The sequence below is a fragment of the Lathyrus oleraceus genome, chromosome 4, assembly GCF_024323335.1.
Source record: "Lathyrus oleraceus cultivar Zhongwan6 chromosome 4, CAAS_Psat_ZW6_1.0, whole genome shotgun sequence".
Classification (NCBI taxonomy): domain Eukaryota; kingdom Viridiplantae; phylum Streptophyta; class Magnoliopsida; order Fabales; family Fabaceae; genus Lathyrus; species Lathyrus oleraceus.
This window is the reverse complement of record NC_066582.1, coordinates 146674022-146698759: the sequence shown is the minus strand read 5'-3', so window position 1 is coordinate 146698759 and position 24738 is coordinate 146674022. Positions and strand designations below refer to the sequence as shown.

At 36.4% G+C, this 24738-nt stretch overlaps 2 long non-coding RNA genes across 6 annotated transcripts; both read left to right on the top strand.

The window, feature by feature from the left end:
- Positions 1 to 1053: 1053 nt before the first annotated feature.
- Positions 1054 to 2834, top strand: LOC127074182 (uncharacterized). Of its 3 annotated transcripts, none has more exons than XR_007785939.1 (4): positions 1054 to 1370; positions 1522 to 1653; positions 1755 to 1885; positions 2001 to 2834. It is a non-coding gene; the product is annotated as an uncharacterized LOC127074182 (long non-coding RNA). The 3 variants fall into 3 exon arrangements; XR_007785938.1 differs by having other exon boundaries at positions 1054 to 1450; XR_007785937.1 differs by having other exon boundaries at positions 1054 to 1653.
- Positions 2835 to 13168: 10334 nt separating this feature from the next.
- LOC127074183 (uncharacterized) lies at positions 13169 to 14949 on the top strand. Of its 3 annotated transcripts, none has more exons than XR_007785942.1 (4): positions 13169 to 13485; positions 13637 to 13768; positions 13870 to 14000; positions 14116 to 14949. It is a non-coding gene; the product is annotated as an uncharacterized LOC127074183 (long non-coding RNA). The 3 variants fall into 3 exon arrangements; XR_007785941.1 differs by having other exon boundaries at positions 13169 to 13565; XR_007785940.1 differs by having other exon boundaries at positions 13169 to 13768.
- Positions 14950 to 24738: the final 9789 nt, after the last annotated feature.

Genomic DNA, 24738 nt, shown 5'->3' with positions numbered 1-24738 from the left:
AAATGCTAAACTTATTTTTTATGAATTTTTATGACATGATCTAGAAATAAATGGTAAACTTAATTTTTGATTTTTATGACATAATATAAAATAAAAATAAAATAAATATTGAACTTAATTTTTTTGAAATTTATGACATAATCTAATAATAATAATGAAAATAACTAAGTTAATTTTTAAAATATTTTACAACATAATCTAAAATACAAAATAATAAATAGAAAACTCTTTTTGTAATTTTTATTAATATGACTTATATGTATTTATGTATTTATTTTTATTTTTAAAAAAAATAACAAAAGAATAAGTTGATTTAAATGTTTTAAGAAACAAAGAAAATAAAATAAACGGTTAATCGAAAATGCAAGGCTTATGACCGAGTATTCGAGGGTTCCCACCGGAATGCTAGATTCCAATGGTCCTCTTCTTTACAGTAACTTTTGAAAATATTTAATATTTTGACTTAAATGATAAGATGATTTAATCGGAAAAAAATATTTAATCGAATTTTTAAAAAACATGTTATTGGGCCAAAATTCTTATTCTATCTATTCGATCAATATCATCGTACAATTATTTATTTAAATAGCAACCCATAAATAAATAAAAAAGTAGATATTTTAATTAAATCATAGAATGAATGATAAAAATAATTTAGAAATCAAAACTAATTAAATAATCTAATTAATAATAGTAACAATTAATTAATGATGACCAAATAACTAAATTATTAAAAAACAATTAAAAGAAATAATGAAAAAAATCTTTTTATTATTCTGATTTTAATATATTTTTACCAACGGTTATATTTTAAAATAAAGAAGAAAATAAGAAAATTTCTAAGCATCCATTAATTAAAAATAAATATAATATAAAATTGTTTTTGTTTTTATTTTTTACTTTCTCTTTTAACTAAAAAAATAAACCAAATAATAAAATAAATAAAAATCAAGTCATAAATGTTGTTCTTTCCTATGAACAGGCAACTGAATATTTAGTGATTTTCAAAAGACCAAATGAACAGTAAATCTTCACGTGATTCTTGGAAGAAGAAGAAAAGTGTATTAAATAATATTGAAAATAGAATAAATGTAAACAATGAGAATTAAAATCAGTAAACAATGAGAATTAAAATCAGTAAACCTATCACCATTCACTTCCTTTCTTCTTTCACGCTCGATCATCCTTCTCTCTCTCACTCTCGATCTCTTACCATCTCGCCACTCTCGATCGCTCTATCTCACACCTCTCTCGCTCATGTCATCTCTCAATCTCAACCTCATTCACAAACTTTCACTCTACATGCCAGAAAAACAAAATGCTTTAAAGAGATTCAAGCAGTAAAACTCACCTTCGGCGGTGGTCCGGTGGTAATGACGATGCTTGGATCTTCCTCCCGTCGCCGCTCAACTCTTCTAGCTCTAGGGCTTTCGCTCTCTGAAAACTTTAGGTTTTTTTTGTGGCTGATTGAAGTTAGGTTTTTCGTCGCCGCTCCTAAAAAACTCTCCTTTTTTTCTACAGCATCCGCCTCTTTTTATACCCAATCAGTTAGGGTTTTCGAGCTAGCTATGGAGATTAAAAAGGGAAACCTCTTGGAAGTGCTTTTAGGTGCTCAGCTTTGCCTGTCTCGCTTGATACTTAAATCTGGAAACGGTAATATGAACTTAGCTTTCTTCCTCTAACTTTGTCTCAATTCTCTTTTGGGTTATTTTTTGAACTTTACAGCCTTTGCTAATTACTTGGTTTTACTGTAGTAAAAATTGGTGAAAAGAAACACTTCGGTTATTTGCAAAGCTCAACTATTGCTACTACCATGAACTTCTAGGTGTGAAGAAGTGCTAGCTATCAAGGATGAAAATCAGTTCCGTTATAAGCTAATGTTAATGTTAAGTCTCATTACATTGTCTTACTTAACTGTTAATGCAGAATTTCTTATTAATTGGAAATTTTGTTCAACTATGAGGAATTATTCTTACTGTTATGCTTATTAATCTCTGCAGGTTAGTAGGTGTTGCAGGTTGAATGTGTTGTTGCTAATGTGTTTGCTGTTGGCTTCGAGAAACGGCGGCTGCGTTTGAAATTATGTCGCTTAAATACAGGTTTTGTGGGTTAGTTAGAGGTGTTAGAAATATGGTGGAGAATTTCATTAAAAAAAGAGGGGTTCTGTTTTTTGAACTGAGCTTCTAAAAGATTCTAATGTTATATTAACAGTTAGGAAATAAGTTGTTGTTATTCGTGATTGTTATTATCATACTGAAAGAGATTAATCTTCTATTATCTTGCTGACTTTCCTGATCGCATTGTGATGTTTACAAGGGATTTGCTGTGAAACTGATATGAACCATTGCCACCAGGTTGTTCTGTTACGAACCTTGTAGAGAATGTTGGCTATTGTGCCTGAAATTGGGCTTGAAATTGTTCAGGTTTTGGATACTGATTGGGTAATAGGATTGTGTATAGATGGAATTAGAAATGATTGTAATTTTGAACATATTTGTTTCAGGAATGAATAGGAAGTTTGAAGGTTATTGGTTAGCTTGGAAATTTCGGCTTGGATGCGGCTATGAAGCGCATTGGATGGCGGGGCTGTTTTGGAATTCTGTAAAGCTTCTTCATGTTCCACGACTTCAATAGATGAATTGATCGAGCGACAAGCAGCAGCAGCGGATTTAACTTTTAGCTGACCAATATATGCTTCCGTGTGTATAATCTGTCTATGCATATTATTCAACTCAAACTTGTCATGATCAAGAACATTGTATCTATGAATCATGTGAGGTTCTAATCCATTTGTAGCGTACCGTAAAGTTTTAAAATGCCGGAGATTAGCTTTAGTGCCTCAAATTTGTAGTTTCCGTTTGTTTATGGTTGTTTGTAATTAGGTGCCTAGTATAGTCCTTAAATTTTTGTAGCTGTATAGCTTTATAATATGAAGCGTGATTATTCTATTCCATCTCACAATGTCTATCATGGATTAAATAAGAAACAAAAGAATTATAAATATGTTGATACAGACATCCCAAAAGAATAAGTCATGACTGCCTATGTTATATAAATAATATATATCGTGTTACATACAAGCAAAAATCAATCAATTCATGTAATCACACATAGAAAAAGAAATTTTGAATGTTAATTCTAACACTACTAGCACAGTATAATTATAATATAATAAAAGATATGCTTTAAGTTGTTTGACTTTTCAATTACTACTAATGCAAGGCTACATTGGCTTAACATGAATGCATTTGAATGCCATGCTTATGTGTATCAGTTTTGGTTCTTGCTTGGAGAACAAGAAATGTATAAAGAGGAAATCGAGGAAATTAGAATCAACATGAGGTTGAAATAGAATAGGTCTTAGAGCTTAGAAAAAAACTGACTTTACTTTGGTTAAAGTGATATTTTTTGCAAACACAATGATTGTACACATATATATAAAAATGGTTCTTTTATTTCAACAAAGAGAAAGCTTTAATTTCAAATGATATTTTGCTACCGACTTAACATATGAATTGCTAGTCAGAAATTTGCACCATGACCTTGAATGGATAATACATATGAAATTGTCATGAATGTATGCAAATGAACTTTAGGCCGAAGACCGAATGAAAAATTTTCAGGACCAAAATCGGGGTATGACAGTTGCCCCTATTTAAGTATCTTCAACTAGAGAATATGAAGCAGGACACTCTTCATATGATCATAGTGGGAGATAGTTAAATACTAAGAAGACCCGGATTTTGATCCTGAATCCCTATGACATGATGTGATATGATATGATATGATATGATATGATATGATATGCATGGATGATTGATTTTTTTTATTATTATTATTTTTTTTTTGTAATTTTATCTGCTAGGGATATGGTGGACCCTTAACAGGAGACGCTACTAGACAGACCAACCTGTGGGGAATGTTGATGGTCCACAGGAAGACAGACAAATGGTAAGGAACAACTTGCTGGGGAAACAGTCCTGCTGGAGAATCAGACACACACTGGGGAGTATTCAAAGTGAGATTTGATAAACGACACTTAGAATACAACCGAATGAAGAAAAAGATGCTACGACAGGTTCATATATGACCTGATAACGCTGGGGGATAATCAAGGAGAAAACTCTTCAGAACAGGTTCATGTATGACCTGATACCGGAATAGGGGTTCAACAAACAGGTTCATACATGACCTGAATGGGTATTGAACAAAGAATCTTCAGAGCAGGTTCAAGTATGACCTGACCCCGGAACAAAAAGGTTCAACGACAGGTTCACACATGACCTGAATAGGATTGAACAAAGAATCTTCAGAGTATGTTCAAGTATGACCGGACCCCGGAATAGAAGGTTCAATGACAGGTTCGTACATGACCTGAATAGGATTGAACAAAGAGTCTTCAGAGTAGGTTCGAGTATGACCGGACCCCGGAATAAAAGGTTCAATGACAGGTTCAAGATGACCTGAATAGGATTGAACAAAGAATCTTCAGAGTAGGTTCGAGTATGACCGGACCCCGGAATAAAAGGTTCAATGACAGGTTCAAGATGACCTGAATAGGATTGAACAAAGAATCTTCAGAGTAGGTTCAAGCATGACCGGACCCCGGAATAAAAAGGTTCAATGACAGGTTCGTACATGACCTGAATAGGATTGAACAAAGAATCTTCAGAGTAGGTTCAAGCATGACCGGACCCCGGAATAAAAAGGTTCAATGACAGGTTCAAGATGACCTGAATAGGATTGAACAAAGAATCTTCAGAGTAGGTTCAAGCATGACCGGACCCCGGAATAAAAAGGTTCAATGACAGGTTCGTACATGACCTGAATAGGATTGAACAAAGAATCTTCAGAGTAGGTTCAAGCATGACCGGACCCCGGAATAAAAAGGTTCAATGACAGGTTCGTACATGACCTGAATAGGATTGAACAAAGAATCTTCAGAGTAGGTTCAAGCATGACCGGACCCCGGAATAAAAAGGTTCAATGACAGGTTCGTACATGACCTGAATAGGATTGAACAAAGAACCTTCAGAGTAGGTTCAAGCATGACCGGACCCCGGAATAAAAAGGTTCAATGACAGGTTCAAGATGACCTGAATAGGATTGAACAAAGAATCTTCAGAGTAGGTTCAAGCATGACCGGACCCCGGAATAAAAAGGTTCAATGACAGGTTCGTACATGACCTGAATAGGATTGAACAAAGAATCTTCAGAGTAGGTTCAAGCATGACCGGACCCCGGAATAAAAAGGTTCAATGACAGGTTCGTACATGACCTGAATAGGATTGAACAAAGAATCTTCAGAGTAGGTTCAGGGATGACCTGACCCCGGAATAAAAAGGTTCAATGACAGGTTCGTATAAGACCTGAATAGGATTGAACAAAGAATCTTCAGAGCAGGTTCAAGCATGACCGGACCCCGGAATAAAAAGGTTCAATGACAGGTTCGTATAAGACCTGAATAGGATTGAACAAAGAATCTTCAGAGTAGGTTCAAGGATGACCTGACCCCGGAATAAAAAGGTTCAATGACAGGTTCGTATAAGACCTGAATAGGATTGAACAAAGAATCTTCAGAGCAGGTTCAAGCATGACCGGACCCCGGAATAACGACAATTGAACTCTGACTGCAAGCAATGGACTACAACCAGCTTTTAACGGATTTTGCCAACAACAATTGGACTTGAAAATGACTGCGAAAACCGGATGTTGGTTTAAGGGCACCAAAGACAAGCTGGAATTAGAGGTTCAAGGACATAGGATTGACACCAAGACCTAGGTCAATGCAAAATGAGCACGAAGTACATTTCGGCTATGCATGATTTGAATTTCCTTTTATGCATGATATATGAATGATCATGCTATGAGAATGCTGACACTTGAGCAGACTGGGAGTTTGTAAAGGCTTTTTATGGAAGCTCATGATTCCTCAACACCGAGAACTCAACCAAATATTTTATGATAGATGTTGTCAAGGGAGGATTCTATCCAGTTTGATGGCCACAGCTTAGCCAATGGATCCTTTTGGAGGATTAATGAATCGTGCTAGCATAGCTTTCGGGCACTCGTCTTGAACTCAACAGTTGTTGACGTATGGCAGAATTCGTTTGAACAGTTTGAAAGCATGAAGAAGGAGGTTCTGCCCCTCTGTGGCTCATCTTGCCCCAGTTTGTTGGGTCTTTGGAAATGTTCACCTTGAAAGTGAGTTTGGAAACAACTTGCCATGAGACTACCTCGAGATGGCTTGCCCCAAGTGTTTGAAACTTGTAATGGTCTGAACTTGGCTAACCAAATGTTGGAATGACAGACTCTTGGTTGTCTGTCTTTTGGATAGCTGGACTCATTGAGCTCTGAGGTGGCTTGCACCGGTCTAAGTCTTGAAGCAAATTACGCTTGGCTAACTGAACCTTGGAGTGATTGGACTTACTGAGCTCTGAGGTGGCTTGCCCCAGTCTGAGTCTTGAAGCAAATTACTCTTGGCTAACTGAACCATGGAGTGATTGGACTTACTGAGCTCTGAGGTGGCTTGCCCCAAGTGTTTGTAACTTGCAGTAGTCTGAACCTGACCAAATGTTGGAATGGCAGACTCTTGGTTGTCTGTCCTTTGGATAGTTGGACTTATTGAGCTCTGAGGTGGCTTGCCCCAGTCTGATTCTTGAAGCAGATTACCCTTGGCTAGATGACCCTTAGGGTGATTAGCTCGAATCAACTGATGCTCAAAGTGATTTGCCCATGACTAGACTTCTTTCACTCCATCAAGTTCCTCAACTGTGTATTGAATTTCTTTGATGCTAAGTGTTGACTCGCAAATAAGATTGTTCATTCAAAAATGGTAATTTTAATTCAATGTTTATGCAAAAATTTGAAATCAAAATTTATTGATATGAACGGGTAAAATACAGTGAACGAGTCGTTGATAAGAACACAATGGTGATCAAGTCATTCACAGTATGCAAGTTGGTGTCATCAAATGATTAACAAAAATCGTTTGGAGTCAGGTTAACACAACCTTGTTGTAGTATGCTTTCAAAATAAACCCTGCCTCAATTAGGTCTTTTAAGGGTTATAACGTGGTCTGGTTCGCGGTTCCTTGAAACAAAAGGATATAAGGCTCAAAATTTATTTTTACCCACCCCTTCTTCTTGATGATCTCCAGTTCCTACGTTCAGTTAATTCGATACACGCATTCGACTTCCAAGAGGGTTCGAAGGTGTGATGAGGATTCAAGACGAATTTTTCTTGAAATGGCAGTCACCATATTTTTTGTCGAGGATTTAATGACCTCTTTTGATTGATTTTTTTTTTTTTTATCCCTAATTTTTGCCTGGACCGGTTTTTGAATCTTTCGGTCCATCGGGATGCCCTGACTTTTGCCTAAGTCATTTTTGTGGTGTTTGACTTAGCGGACTTTTTCAATCTTTTTTTTATGCGTGTTGACTGCCATATTATTGGTGGATAAGGATCAACCAACACTAATTTTAGCTTTTCTCAACCTCTTCGACACCTTAACATGTGTGCGAAGGATAACATGGGGTTGAACCTAATTGGAGGGTGTTCATATGGACGATTTTTGAAAGATCGAATACATGATCAAAATATCTGAACACAACTACCCTGCCCCAGGTTAAGATTAAGGGTTTTAGATCCAAAATAAACACCAACTTCTAGGCTCAAAGTGGTTGACTAGGGATTAACTCCTTATAACTTCAGTGTTTGGGGATTTGAAACAATGCCTTACATCATCGACAAGGTTTTACTCAAAAGCATACCACAACAATTTCAGGTGTTTTGTTTTCATCATCCTCCCTCCAATCTTTGTTAACACAACAGTTTGATAAACAAAAGTGAATGAGAGGAGAATTTTTGTTTTTTAACATAAATGAAAAACGAGTGAATACGAATGGATCAATTCAAAAGATGCATAAACATTTCATTAATCTTACCAATTCAAAGAAAACAACAATGCTTAAAAGCAAATAAGAGTCAACATGCAAGGAAACTACAAAAGAAGTGCGGAAACAGCCAAATGATTGCCAGCTTTAGGGAATGACTTCTTCAATCTTGAAGATTGGGATCAACCAGCTTTTTGACATGATGATCTTCAAATTCTTTTCTTTCAATCCCATCGTCGAACGCAACCCTCTTGGATCCACTACTCACTTCTCCTTTTCTTTCATTGGTTAGGGTCGCGACATTGGAAATCCAAGGCGGTATCTCAATGCTCTTACCAGGAAACAATGATAGCTCACTAGCCACATCCCTGACATCTTCCTTGTGGTACAAAACCTTAAGGGGTTTCAAGGGTCCTTTCCCTTTATCATTACTTGGCCCGGAGATCAGGGTATATGTACTTGAGACTTCCTCCTTGAGTGTTGGTGACCTTATGTCAATCAATCTTTGCAGCTTGAGCTTAAAACTCTTGCATTCCTCGATGGAGTGTCCCATTGTTCCAGTATGGTATTCGCACTTGATCTTCGGGTGATCTTCTTCAAAGACTAAGCTCTTCTTGTTAATCAGTTCTCGTACCAAATATTTTAGCGCACAGCAAGAATCTAGGTCATGTCCCAATGCCCCTTTATGGAATTTACACGTTGCATTTGGATTGTACCATGGTAGGTCTGGTGACACAGGCGTGAGAGCTCGAGGGGTCACCAAAGCATTCTGGATCAGTAGCGGGTAGAGCTTGCTATATGGCACCGGAATCGGGTCATTGTGATCCTGGTTCTTCTTGCTCTGATTCTGATTTTTGTTTTGAACCTGACTTCGGTGATTTTGAGGAGGAATAGCCAGATACTGTTGATGATGACGTCTTGAGGGAGGGCCATATGCCGGTAGGCGAGGAGTTGCCATATAAAATTTCTCTTGACTTGGGGCAACACCAGACGGATATGGGGTAGTAACTCCCTTTGTTGTAGCAATGGGTATAGGATGGCCCTTTTTCCTCAATAAGGCTTGCAGAGTTTCCACGACCCATCTCATTTGGCTCTTTAAAAGATTAAGTTCCTCCTTCAGCGCTTCTTGGCTTTTCCTTAGCTCGTCCATCATCTCCTGAGACATGGTTCTTTGTTCTAAACGCGTGTTAGGAATCACTTCGCTTGAACATGGACAAAGGATGGATGAGTTTTTTTTTTTTTGTATTTTTGGAAAATGATATGAAATGCATGATGACGAATGCATATGCAACGGTATATGAATGGATGCAATGCATTGTTTTTGTGTTTTGGTATGCAAATAAAATGCAATCCAGGTAGTTATGATCTGGGATAATGTGAGTAACTCAGAACATCTTACTAGGTAGGCTCCTTAACAGATAGTTCTAGGTTTTCTACCCATAAACCCACTCACAGGATAGTTTCTACATTTTTGATAAGGTTCCCAGAGTCATGGACCATAATCGTATCAACATCATGCAACAGGCTAGCCGTTTTATGACAAGAGTGACGCAAGGTCTCTTCTGAGCGGAGTTTTCATGTTGGGTGCAAAAAGGAGAGGCCCTTGGAGTCCATCATTACGCAACCACCAAAGCAGGAACTGGTTCTAAGAGGGGCTCCTAGAGTCATGGACCCTTCATGAATCAACATTATGCAACAGGCTAGCTGTCTTATAAAGAGATCTACAAACAGGTCTACTCTAGGGGAGTCTTCATGCTAGACACGCAAGGAGTGGCCCTTGGGGACTAACACTACACAACTTCCAATTCTAACTTATGTGTTCTCTCTTCTTTTTCCAAAGCTCGGGTGTAGAGCTTTATTCATGATATCAAAATCCCAACACCCACACATATATATATATATATATATATATATATAATCATATATAAAAATGCAATAAAACAGAGATAAAAAGAGCATATAACAAAGAAAAATAAACAAATAAAGCTAACACACATACGAAAAAACCTAACTAAACTAGGGTTGACTCACTTAGGGATGTTCCTGTCCCCAGCAGAGTCGCCATCTGTCGCACCTCGAAAAAAAATGGGGATACGACTACAAAGCGAAGCGCGATCGCACGCTCGCAATGATGGACTGAACAGAGTCGCCACCGCACTTTATTTATTCCTAAAAAGGAAAGGGGAAATATCGATAAAACCCATAAAAGAAAGGATAAGATATGGTCGTCGCAACCAATATCAGGGTTCGGGAGTCGGTTACGCAAGGGGAAGGTATTAGCACCCCTCACGTCCGTTGTACTCAACGGGAACCGTTTAGTTAGTTTCGTTTTGAATGTTAGCTTATGTTAGTCTTCTTAAGTTATAATGAGGGAGAGAAAGAATAGAAGAGAGAAGAAATGTTTTTGGATTTTTGACGAAGGACTAAACCTAAGTTTTTTTATTAGTGGGCCTGACAAGATTTATAAATCCTGCTCCTACGTATCTCAAAAGAGAAATCAAGGCTTACGTAGTTCTGGGTAGAAAAATGTTTGTTTGTTGGTCGATTTTAGCGAAAGCTATATTGTATTAATCGACGAAAACATTGTTTTACCCAAAACAGATGAGGAGTGGACGCATACCACACATCGAACGGATTTATAGATCTACATTCGGAAAAGCGTCATTTATCTCTACTCAACAATCGTGGCCGAAACATTGTTTTGTATCACTTAAGACAATATATCTTTCATTTATGAAAAAGGTTTTTGATTAATCGCACGACGGCGAGAAAAGGGGTTTGATTGGTTGGATGTATTTTGAGTGATGGCGAGAACTTGGATAAGCGAGATATACATCTCGAATCCTAGCCTCAGGAGTGCATGGTATACACCATGTTCCATTTCCATCTTTATTGAAAGAGTTTAAGATAGAAATTAAGTATATGTTTTTGAGTTTGAAATACGGATATTTAAGAATGAGGCATAAGCCCTAAGATCAAAATTTCAGGGTTCCACTGGAATGCTAGATTCCAATGGTCCTTTCTTATTCGAATTATTTAAGAAAAATATTTGGACAACGAACACTTGATGAGAATCAACTATTCAAAGGGTTACGCCAGAATGCTTGATCCCAACGGTCCTTCCCCTTGTCCAAGTTAATTAATGTGTTTTAAAAAGAATGAACAGTTAATCCAAAACGCGTGGTTCAAGACCGATCATTCAAGGGTTCCTACCGGAATGCTAGATTCCAATAGTCCACTTCTTTTGAGTTATTCATAAAAGGTTTTAATATTTTAACTTAAATAGTAAAGTGTTTTAATTGGGATAAGAAACAAACTAATCAGATTAAAATGTATAATTTGGGGTAGGATCAAAGTTTAAAAAAATAGTCATAAGTATTTTATTATATTAATTAGTCAACATCATTACTAGATATTTATTTAATTATTTATTCGTAATATTCTAACAATAATAAATAAAACTACAAAGAAAATGATATTATATGAAAATAATAATTCTAGAGTTATTCAAACATTTAGAGAAAATAGCAAGAAATTAAGTTGGAGAAAAATACAATTATATTCTTTTTATGTCTAGTAAAATAAAGTGAGAAAATAAGATCAACTTAATATTAGACACATGCAGATTATTTTTTATTTAAAAAAAGTCTGATAATAAAACAATTAAATACTTTTTTATAACAACAACAAAAAATAAATTAAACATAACCTTTTTATTTTTTATAACATAATCTAATGATAATAATAAATATATTTAAATTAACCTTTTTTATATTTTTATAACATAATTTAAAATAATGATGAAAATAACTAAATTATATATATTTTTTTTTAAAAAAAAAAATCTTATAACAGAATCTAAAAATAATAATAAAACTAACTAAATTAATCTTTATTTATTATAACAATCTAAAAATAATGATGAAAATGACTAAATTAATCTTTTTAATATTTTTTATAACATGATCTAAAACTAATGATGAAAATAACTAAATTAAATTTTTTTATAATTTTTATAACATAATCTAAATTAAAATAAAATGAAAGGTAAAGTTATTTTTTTTGAATTTTTATAACATGATCTAGAATTAAATTAAATAAATGATAAACTCTTTTTTTTTGGAATATTTTATGGCATGATTTAAAAATTAAAAGTAAATGAATGGCAAACTTGATTTTTTTGAATATTTCATGACATGATCTGAAATTTAAAGAAAATAAATGCTAAACTTATTTTTTATGAATTTTTATGACATGATCTAGAAATAAATGGTAAACTTAATTTTTGATTTTTATGACATAATATAAAATAAAAATAAAATAAATATTGAACTTAATTTTTTTGAAATTTATGACATAATCTAATAATAATAATGAAAATAACTAAGTTAATTTTTAAAATATTTTACAACATAATCTAAAATACAAAATAATAAATAGAAAACTCTTTTTGTAATTTTTATTAATATGACTTATATGTATTTATGTATTTATTTTTATTTTTAAAAAAATAACAAAAGAATAAGTTGATTTAAATGTTTTAAGAAACAAAGAAAATAAAATAAACGGTTAATCGAAAATGCAAGGCTTATGACCGAGTATTCGAGGGTTCCCACCGGAATGCTAGATTCCAATGGTCCTCTTCTTTACAGTAACTTTTGAAAATATTTAATATTTTGACTTAAATGATAAGATGATTTAATCGGGAAAAAAATATTTAATCGAATTTTTAAAAAAACATGTTATTGGGCCAAAATTCTTATTCTATCTATTCGATCAATATCATCGTACAATTATTTATTTAAATAGCAACCCATAAATAAATAAAAAAGTAGATATTTTAATTAAATCATAGAATGAATGATAAAAATAATTTAGAAATCAAAACTAATTAAATAATCTAATTAATAATAGTAACAATTAATTAATGATGACCAAATAACTAAATTATTAAAAAACAATTAAAAGAAATAATGAAAAAAATCTTTTTATTATTCTGATTTTAATATATTTTTACCAACGGTTATATTTTAAAATAAAGAAGAAAATAAGAAAATTTCTAAGCATCCATTAATTAAAAATAAATATAATATAAAATTGTTTTTGTTTTTATTTTTTACTTTCTCTTTTAACTAAAAAAATAAACCAAATAATAAAATAAATAAAAATCAAGTCATAAATGTTGTTCTTTCCTATGAACAGGCAACTGAATATTTAGTGATTTTCAAAAGACCAAATGAACAGTAAATCTTCACGTGATTCTTGGAAGAAGAAGAAAAGTGTATTAAATAATATTGAAAATAGAATAAATGTAAACAATGAGAATTAAAATCAGTAAACAATGAGAATTAAAATCAGTAAACCTATCACCATTCACTTCCTTTCTTCTTTCACGCTCGATCATCCTTCTCTCTCTCACTCTCGATCTCTTACCATCTCGCCACTCTCGATCGCTCTATCTCACACCTCTCTCGCTCATGTCATCTCTCAATCTCAACCTCATTCACAAACTTTCACTCTACATGCCAGAAAAACAAAATGCTTTAAAGAGATTCAAGCAGTAAAACTCACCTTCGGCGGTGGTCCGGTGGTAATGACGATGCTTGGATCTTCCTCCCGTCGCCGCTCAACTCTTCTAGCTCTAGGGCTTTCGCTCTCTGAAAACTTTAGGTTTTTTTTGTGGCTGATTGAAGTTAGGTTTTTCGTCGCCGCTCCTAAAAAACTCTCCTTTTTTTCTACAGCATCCGCCTCTTTTTATACCCAATCAGTTAGGGTTTTCGAGCTAGCTATGGAGATTAAAAAGGGAAACCTCTTGGAAGTGCTTTTAGGTGCTCAGCTTTGCCTGTCTCGCTTGATACTTAAATCTGGAAACGGTAATATGAACTTAGCTTTCTTCCTCTAACTTTGTCTCAATTCTCTTTTGGGTTATTTTTTGAACTTTACAGCCTTTGCTAATTACTTGGTTTTACTGTAGTAAAAATTGGTGAAAAGAAACACTTCGGTTATTTGCAAAGCTCAACTATTGCTACTACCATGAACTTCTAGGTGTGAAGAAGTGCTAGCTATCAAGGATGAAAATCAGTTCCGTTATAAGCTAATGTTAATGTTAAGTCTCATTACATTGTCTTACTTAACTGTTAATGCAGAATTTCTTATTAATTGGAAATTTTGTTCAACTATGAGGAATTATTCTTACTGTTATGCTTATTAATCTCTGCAGGTTAGTAGGTGTTGCAGGTTGAATGTGTTGTTGCTAATGTGTTTGCTGTTGGCTTCGAGAAACGGCGGCTGCGTTTGAAATTATGTCGCTTAAATACAGGTTTTGTGGGTTAGTTAGAGGTGTTAGAAATATGGTGGAGAATTTCATTAAAAAAAGAGGGGTTCTGTTTTTTGAACTGAGCTTCTAAAAGATTCTAATGTTATATTAACAGTTAGGAAATAAGTTGTTGTTATTCGTGATTGTTATTATCATACTGAAAGAGATTAATCTTCTATTATCTTGCTGACTTTCCTGATCGCATTGTGATGTTTACAAGGGATTTGCTGTGAAACTGATATGAACCATTGCCACCAGGTTGTTCTGTTACGAACCTTGTAGAGAATGTTGGCTATTGTGCCTGAAATTGGGCTTGAAATTGTTCAGGTTTTGGATACTGATTGGGTAATAGGATTGTGTATAGATGGAATTAGAAATGATTGTAATTTTGAACATATTTGTTTCAGGAATGAATAGGAAGTTTGAAGGTTATTGGTTAGCTTGGAAATTTCGGCTTGGATGCGGCTATGAAGCGCATTGGATGGCGGGGCTGTTTTGGAATTCTGTAAAGCTTCTTCATGTTCCACGACTTCAATAGATGAATTGATCGAGCGACAAGCAGCAGCAGCGGATTTAACTTTTAGCTGACCAATATATGCTTCCGTGTGTATAATCTGTCTATGCATATTATTCAACTCAAACTTGTCATGATCAAGAACATTGTATCTATGAATCATGTGAGGTTCTAATCCATTTGTAGCGTACCGTAAAGTTTTAAAATGCCGGAGATTAGCTTTAGTGCCTCAAATTTGTAGTTTCCGTTTGTTTATGGTTGTTTGTAATTAGGTGCCTAGTATAGTCCTTAAATTTTTGTAGCTGTATAGCTTTATAATATGAAGCGTGATTATTCTATTCCATCTCACAATGTCTATCATGGATTAAATAAGAAACAAAAGAATTATAAATATGTTGATACAGACATCCCAAAAGAATAAGTCATGACTGCCTATGTTATATAAATAATATATATCGTGTTACATACAAGCAAAAATCAATCAATTCATGTAATCACACATAGAAAAAGAAATTTTGAATGTTAATTCTAACACTACTAGCACAGTATAATTATAATATAATAAAAGATATGCTTTAAGTTGTTTGACTTTTCAATTACTACTAATGCAAGGCTACATTGGCTTAACATGAATGCATTTGAATGCCATGCTTATGTGTATCAGTTTTGGTTCTTGCTTGGAGAACAAGAAATGTATAAAGAGGAAATCGAGGAAATTAGAATCAACATGAGGTTGAAATAGAATAGGTCTTAGAGCTTAGAAAAAAACTGACTTTACTTTGGTTAAAGTGATATTTTTTGCAAACACAATGATTGTACACATATATATAAAAATGGTTCTTTTATTTCAACAAAGAGAAAGCTTTAATTTCAAATGATATTTTGCTACCGACTTAACATATGAATTGCTAGTCAGAAATTTGCACCATGACCTTGAATGGATAATACATATGAAATTGTCATGAATGTATGCAAATGAACTTTAGGCCGAAGACCGAATGAAAAATTTTCAGGACCAAAATCGGGGTATGACACATGTCATCAGATAAAAAGAAAATTTCCAAGGAACTCAAAGGAGTTTATTTGCAAAAAATTTCAAACATGAAAAAACCGGGAAAATTTTTTCACCTGATATATCTGATGAGATATTCTCATATACAATCAAAATGTTAATATTTCAAAGTTTGCAAATAAAACCCTTGAGTTCCTTTGAAATAAAAAGCAAGCATATGCACAAACACTTCATGCATCATTTGCATAAGCGGGTGTTTTGTTCCGGTCTCCCGTCCTGTGGTCTGACCCTGCGATCTTCATTTATTTTGAAGACGCACTTTGCCGGTATTATACCAAAGCCAACTCTGCCAGATTGATGGATCATCTTGAGCAAGAGAATTGTGAATTCATAGAGGATTTTGCCAGACTATGTCCTGTTGATGGATTTATTCCTGGTTGACCGATCCCGGGCTGACATTGGCTACTGTTCTGGGGCACTTAAGGAGCAAGGTTTGTTCGCAAGTGGAGGATTCATCCATGATGATCAACCTGAAGAAGAGACTGCTGCTATCTTGGAAGAGGACGCAGAAGATCTGAACAATTTCATCATTCCTGGTGGTGTCTTGCCACAATTGGGTCGCTGTGGATGTTCCTACGGTCATTCATAAGTCAGCGTGATTTGTTCACCTTGTTTAAAACCCTTCTCCCATGCCAAAAGGAGAAGTGATGACATTGTTTGGCTCATGTATACAATGATGTTTTCATTCAATTAATGCATTGTTAAACATTTGTTTTTCCTTTGTTTTCACTTTTTGCTTTTTGCATGAAATCAGTGATCACCAAAAAACCCTGAAAAACAAAAACAACTTTTTCATCTGCATAAATGATCTGTTTGTTTAAATACAAAAGCTTTTCGTTATCCAGAATCATTATGCAGGGATTTCTAAACTCATTGAACATAATGATCCAACGCCATCTCCCAAATTTGAATTCCTTGTATTCGAGGCAGAGGAAGATGATGTTGAAGGGGATTCCTGATGAGATTTCCCGAGCACTTGAGTAATGCAAAGCAGATCATTCAGTTGCGTCTCAAGAACCCAGCAACAGTCAGACTGGGGCATTACAAATGTAATGTAAAAAAAAAAAAAAAAAAAAAAAAAGAGAGAGAAGAGGGTGAAAAATCAAAATGCAATGAAAAATCAGGAAAATTTTTTCAAATAGAAAAAATAAAAGAATGATACCCTCAAGTCCCTAGTTGACTGATGCTGAATGGATTCAGAGTCGTTATGACCAACTGAACTTGATTGAAGAGAAGAGATTAACTGCCATGTGTCGTGGTCAGTTATATCAGCAGAGAATGAAGAAAGCATTCGATAAGAAGGTCAAGCCTCGTGTGTTCAGAGAAGGTGATCTTGTGCTCAAGAAAGTTCTGTCTTTCGTGCCCGATTCCAGGGGGAAGTGGACTCCAAACTACGAGGGTCCATATGTTGTTAAGAGAGCCTTTTCAGGCGGAGCTTTGATGCTTACAACAATGGATGGGGAGGATTTCACTCGTCCTGTGAATTCAGATGCAGTCAAGAGATACTTTGCCTAAAAAAAAAAGTATATGCAAATGAAAAACAGAATAGTTCGCTAAGTTGAAAACCCGAAAGGGCGGCTTAGGCAAAAATGAGCGTCTCGGTGGAAAACCTGCAAGGGTAATCCAGGCAAAAGTTAGAGACTTGATAAAAAAGCATATTTGCATCCCGCTAGATTGAGTACCTCACCCTGGGGCAATCTAGGCAAAAATTAGGGATTTGGCAAGTAACTGCATCCTGACAAGACTTTCTGTTTCACCAGCCGTCTTTTCGTCAGAGGATTCTCGATTCGTCGTCAACTGAAGCTTTGAATACATCGAGATTCAAATTGGTAGAGAAAGGATCATTATGTTCAATGTAGCCCTCTTCCAATATATATCACTGATTTCAAATTTGTACAGATCTATGGAGTCTTGCCATTTGCAGACTACCATTCCATCAAATAAATTTGAGCTTTTATCCAATTATTTGCACTCTTATTTGTTTCAATTCAACAAATGTTTTGCATGTTTTACTTGATAAAAATATCATTGTTTTAAAAACAAAATTTTTCAAAGATTATTGTTTTAAACAAAGTGAACATTCACAATGATAAAGGGATACTCAAAGAATTTCTTAGTGCTCTCCCAAGGGTGGCATGGTTTCCGACAGGTAAGACATTTGTTCATACTCCTGGTTTGGTTTGTATCCTTCTTCTCCAGATTTGGTTGTTGGGGTTGTCCCCCAAGCAGAGATTAGGTTGTTGGGGTTGTTCCCTAAGCAGAGCTTCTGTGGATTTTGACTCCCCGAAGCAGAATTGTGTATTGAAGACTCAGTCTGTTCTCCAGCAGTAGTCTCTCCCCGGCTTGATTGCTCAGTTATTCAGAAAATTTGTGGTTAGTGGGTTGATATCCCCGTATCCCGTATTTCTCCTCAAGTGAGTTGCCAGCATGATTGCAAGTCGGGTTGTTGGTGGGGTTATTCCCCAAGCAGAGTGTTGTTGAAGACTCAGTTTTCTCCAGCAGCAGTTTTCCCCTAGCATGGGTGTTTTCCTTGTGGAAGGTTCAGCGGTTGATGGTTTATCACCTTGGTGCCTCGCCACTTTCTCCAGTGGGTCGATATCCCCAGACTTTATTTGTCTCCTTGGCGAGTAGAACAGTTATTGATATCCCCATCCAAGTCGCGAGCAGAGTTGTTGTCACTCTCCCCAGCGCAGTTGCCAGCGGATTTATCTATTTTCTCAGCACGGTCGCTTTCCTTTTGGAAGACTCGGTAAGTCGGTGGTTTGATACCCGGTACTTTACCTTTTCCCCGGCAAAGTCGTCAGTGGAGGTGTTTACTTTCCCTCTATCAGAATGGTTGTTATTCTCAGCAGAGCAGGATTTATTTTCCTACTCCGTGGTTAATTGGGTTGATATCCCGGTATTTTCATCCATCTTTCTCCAGCATTTGTTTGCAGAGCGGTTGTTGTGGCAATATTGCCTGTTGAACCTCCTTCAATCCCCGGTATGGTCGGTTGATGGCTCCGTCATCCAGAGATTGGATTGATTTCCCGATTGTTTCTGATCCTCAGTAGAGCGGCTTTTGTTGCAGAATCTGCTGATGTGATCCATCAAATGTGTGTTCGCCCCGAGTAGAGTGGTTTGTCGCAGAATCTACTTGTTTGGTGCTTTCCTTCCTCAGTGGGTTGTTCCCCAAGAGAGTAGTTGATGATATCCCCAGTAGAGTTGCTTGTGCAGCCAAACTCTATCCGGGTGACCTTTGCTCCCTCAGTGGGTTGTTCCCCAATGGAGCTATGTCGGATCCGTTTCCATAGCAGTGTTTGCTAGGATCCCCTGCAGGACTTTGAGATTCTCTTGTTCCCCAACAGATTTGTCTTTGTGGCTCTTTGCCTGTTGTGACTTTCTGTGCCCTAGTTGGGGTGATCGCTGATCCATTGCTCAGAGATTTGGTATTCTCCAGATATCCCCGATTCTTTTTGCTTCTGCTTTCTAGCAGTACCCGCAGATCTTTGCTGTTATAGCATATAGATCTCTAGCAGAATTGGCTTTCCAGTTGGTTTTCCCCTGGAAGTGTAATACCGGACGTTTGATTCCTGGACCTGTTGTGTTAGAAGTGTCTGTTTTGTCAGCATTCATCAAACATAAACCACGCATATTCATGCATATTCATAAAACATTCAGATATTCATGTTGCATTTCTCGCCATATATCTTTTGTTTGTCGTGTCTCCTGCTATGGTGATATAGATCTCTTTACAGATCTCCCCAAGCAGATGTCGGGTGTTTTAAATCTCTCCATATAGAGTCAGCCCCATAAGCAGAAAATGTTGTCTTTCCTTCTGCAGTTCCCCACTGAGATATATCCTCGTGGATGACGGTTTCTTCCGTTTCCTCCCAACACATATATTGGGATGGATTTTCCTATTTGAGTTACGTCCTCATTAGGACATGTCTTGATTCAATCTGTCTTTTCGGATTATTCCCGAATTGGCTATTTGTCAAATGTCTTGTGCTTCCCAGTGGGTTGTTCCCCAGTGGAGTAGTCTTGGGCCTCTGCCTACAGACCGGCAGTTATAAGTCCTATCTTTCCTGGCTTTCTTGGCAGAATTTGTGGTTATACACCTTTTATTCTCCAGCCAGAGTTTTGGTTTTCTACCCTCATACCGGTAGTCGTAAATCCTATTTTCCTGCTCTCCAGCAGTTTGTGGTTTGTCATAAACCCTATTTTGGTTTCCCGTGCGGATTTGTGATTTATTCTATCCCCACGCGGAGTTGTTGGTCTTCTACCCCGTATTCGGTAGATATAAACCCTAATTTTGTGGCCAACCCCACCATCTTTTGGCCTTCTGCCTACAAACCAGCAGTCGTAAGTCCTATCTTTGCGGTTTTTCTACAAACCGGTAGTCATAAACCCTGTTCTCTCCTTGCAGAGTTAACTTTGTTGTTCATCCCAACCGATGACAATTCCCTCTTTGTGGATATCTTCATCTAGTTCTTGATGTTGATTTTCCTTTGCTTGGGTAAGTTGCTCAGATCAGCACTTACATCCCCAGCAAGTCTTTTGTGGACAATTGCCGTATGCTAGCAATTTTATCCCCAGCGGGTCCTTTCACCTTTTGTCAATGATTGTGTCCCCCGGATCATTGATTTTCATCAATGCATCTCAGCGAGTCTTCTTTCATTTACCCTCTTGTTGGTAATGTCTGTTGCTCCCTTTGACTGGTCATCATTATATACCTAATTTGGTATCCCGATGCCTTTCTTTTCGGATTTTTATCCTACAAACAACCTACAACCCGGTTCAGGATAATCTTCCATGTGAGTATTCTATCCACGTTCTGACGGTAATGGATATTATACCTCGTTCACTCTCGAGTCAATCTTTGATTGTTTTCTCCGCAGAGTCAGATTCGCATTCCTTGTGGAATCGAATGTCCATCCTATAAACAAGTCTGCTGTTCTAGCTTTCTTCAGGGTGATGAGTGTTTTGGAACACAAACCAATTCACGGTTCCGGATCTTATCCTATAAACAACCTACGACCCGGTTAAGGATAATCTTCCATTCGAGTATATTATTCACGGTCTGCTGGTAATGAATAATATATCTCATGCGCTCTTTGGTTGGGTCCTTTGTTGATCATCCCCAGTCGAGTAAGATTCGCATTCCTTGTGGAATCGAATGTCCATCCTATAAACAAGTCTGCTGTTCTAGCTTTCTTCAGGGTGATGAGTGTCTTGGAACACAAACCAATTCACGGTTCCGGATCTTATCCTATAAACAACCTACCACCCGGTTCAGGATAATTTTCCATGCGAGGATATTGTCTACGTTTTGACGGCTATAGATAATATATCTCATGCACTCTTTTGTCGAACACTTTGTTTGTTTCCCCAACTGAGTAAGATTTGTATTCTTTACAGAATCAAATTTTCATCCTATAAACAAGTTTGCTTTCGCTCTCTTCAGGATGATGAGTGTTTTGGAACACACACCAAATCACGCCCTGGTCGGTCGCCTGTTACATACCTACAACCCGGTATCCCTGGTGTTCCTTCCTTTCTACTCCCTATTATGACCTTGGTCCCCTGTGGAGTTAGATTTTCCTGAGTTTATGTACCCCTCGTTGGTCTTTCTCAGATGTTGGTTGATTGATATCTCTTACCCTTATACCGGTCTCAGATATTCATTCCTCCTGAGTTTGTTACCCTTATACCGGTGACATCTCGTTCTTTGTTGCTGTTCCCAGGAGAGTCTCTTTGTTAGACATACCCCTGCGGAGTTTCCTTTGGTGATTTTTACCCTTTTGCTATATGGGCGTTTTCCCCAGTATATGCATTTCCCGGCAGGGAGGTTCTTTGTGAATCTTTTCCTGGTCCGAGTCCGGATTTTTATCCGAAGTATCCTTTATGGATAATTCGAGTCAGCTTATGTCTTTCCTATGGATTTATCTTCCTCTGGAATTCTTTATTCCCCAGTGTGAGCCCTTTGCTTCCCCAGCAAGTTCTCCAGTCCGATGTCTGTTTTCTCCACTCGGAGTCGTGCCTTAGTTCACGCTGTGTCAGTTTTGTCATTACCCTAATCAAAGTCGTGCCCTGCTCACGCATTCCTTTTTTCTTATTATCCCCTAAAAGAGTCCCAATAAGAGTCTTGTTAGAATCTCTGTTCCAGGTGAGTGTGTCACTCCGATGGATCGTCTTTTCTTCTGTGTGAACCATATATTCCCCACAGAATTTGTCTTTTTGCATGCATACATCTGCATCATGAGGTCTCTTAGGGACCAAAATTTGTCTCATTACTATTATTTAAGCCCATTCTACCGCGTCGAGATGAAGATTTCTAAACTTCACTTCTCCGGCTAGAATGACCTTAAATAGGGGCATCTGTAAGACCCCAATTTTGGCCCTAAGATCCCTCATGGCCCATATCATATCATATCATGGCCTCAAGGATCATTGCATACCCTAGCTGCCCTCCTAGTGGGTGGGATACCTTGTGAGTGTGGTTCTTGATCACCAAGCATGTGTTGCATTTGTATATCATTGCTTTTCATATGTTTACTAACCAAATGTACAAAAATATTGTCATCTAACCTTGTTGCTTGCAGATGAAGCAATCATCAGTCAGTCAGTCAAATCAGCCATTGAGCTACATGGTGACCATTCTTGAAGAATTTGGACACCATGATCATTCATTGAGAGTTCATATAACTTGTGATACCATTTGGAATCAAGATCTCAATTGAAAGAGACTTGGAATTCATCAGAACATGGCCCAGTCAAGAAAAGTCAACAAAAGTCAACTGTGGTCAACTGTGCATTTAATCAGGATTTGGAAGGTGTGAGATGGTTAGAAAGACCTCATTCATGTCCATACAAGTCCTATTTGACATTTCAAAGGTCAAGTTTGAAGGAATTGAAGTCAGACAGACAGTTTCCCAAAATGGCAAGTGGACCTGTGATTTCAGTTGCCCAAAATGGAAAGTTTTTCCCCTCAAGATAATTTCATGATACAAGCTCCAAATCAAAATTTGTCCAACATGAAAGTTGAAGATCTTGTTCTCACCTTTCCAAAAAGTCCAAGAACTTGAAAATCCCATTTATGGTTTGCAAGATATGGCTCAGTGAATTTCAAAAAAGACCCGTAATCAGGAGGGCATAACTACCACATGGATTGTCCAAATTGCAAGTTCTTTATATGCACAAACTCCATTTGATATGTAATTTCATGGTGCATAATTGGATTTTTCCAAAAGTGCTCAATGCAAAAGGTCAAATTTCAACTGGACTGTTAAATGAACCAGGGGCAAAATTGTCCAACTTGGGAAATAATTGGAATTTTTGAGTGGGGATTTTTGCAACACCTCACAAATGGTATTTGAAAGTTGTTGGAATAATCATAATATGCCTAGGCCCCATGGTTTGATATCTAGCTTTTGAAATGGACTTGAAATTGCATGACATTACCATGACATGGTGAATTTGCAAAGTACATGGTCAATGGAGAGGGGACTTGTTTCTACACATCATATATGATATTTTGGACTTGCTTGAATCAAAAAATTGGACTGATATGGACTGGTTTAGAGGAAGGGCATAAGAGCCAAATTCACACATAAGCTTAATTTCACTAATTCACTATTTTTCATTAATCATAATTATAGTTGTATTAGTGATCCATATATAAACTTAATCTATAACAGAATTGGAACACTAATCACAATTTGCAATCACAATTCAGAAATCTAACAGAAAAATCTCAAGAAAATCTCACAAACTCTCTCAAAATCTCACAATTCTTCATCACACTTTTTTCAATTTTTCTTTGAATTGCTTGATCCTTTGTGTTTTCTATTGTGATAATCATCTTCCAGGAGCACTATTTTGGATCTGTTTTCACTTAATCATGGCCATGGCATCAAGAAAGTGCAGCTGTTGAAGCAAGAACGAGTTCATGACAGTTGAAGAATTCTACAATCTGAAGCACTTTTGAGCTACGAAGCGCATTCCAATCAGCTCCCTACGCATCGTACTGCTGCTGTTTTCACCATTGGAGCTCCGAAACTCGCCGATTCCGGTACTGCACGTCAAGAAGGTTCGGATTCGACTATTACCGTTTGCAAAATTTCGTTGTGGTTCTTGTAGAATACACCTTGTAGATCGCGCAGCAATTCGTAGAATTGAATATCGTTGTGAATTGATTGAGTAATCCTTGATTTAAGATTTGACACGATTTCTTCTTTCTTTCGATTCGCTTCGTGTATTAATTTCTGGACGAAATCGAAGTCATAATCGTGATCCTGATGAGATGCCGGTTCCAACGGTATGCGGTTCGTGCGATTTGGTCAAGAAATGAGGAAAACCGAATTCGCCGGTGATGGAAAACAGAAGCTGTACGAAGAAGATGATGATTTTCTGCAGAAAATGTGCTTCGATCCTTCATTCCCGTGGTTCCGTTCGAATGGTTGTTTCCCGCTTGGAATGGACGAATGGCGCGCGGACACGTCATTAAGTTGAGCGACGCCGTTTTTGGTTCTGGATTACATAATTACAGTTTCGCCATTCATTCATAATTAATTAAATAAATCCATAATAAATCCTAAACAAATATTCAATAATTCAATAAACCTTCAAAAAATCATAAAACACTCAATAATTATCCAAATAATTCAGGATTTTTTTTGTTAATCTTCTTTTTTTTCTACTTTTTTATAGAATCAAAAGTAAAAATTTTGCTTGGTAGAAATTTGAATTGCCATAGAGATGTTCATGATGTATGCCAAATTCACATGTTACACCATTTTAATGATATAATCACCATACATGATCCAAATTAATTGAAATTTTAGGTGTAGAATCTTAACTCATTTCTGGAATTTTTGACATAGGTTTTGTATTTTTTAGACCTCTGTTTTTTAGATATGGATTATTGAATTTGAGTGTGGAAATATGTGACACCATTTGA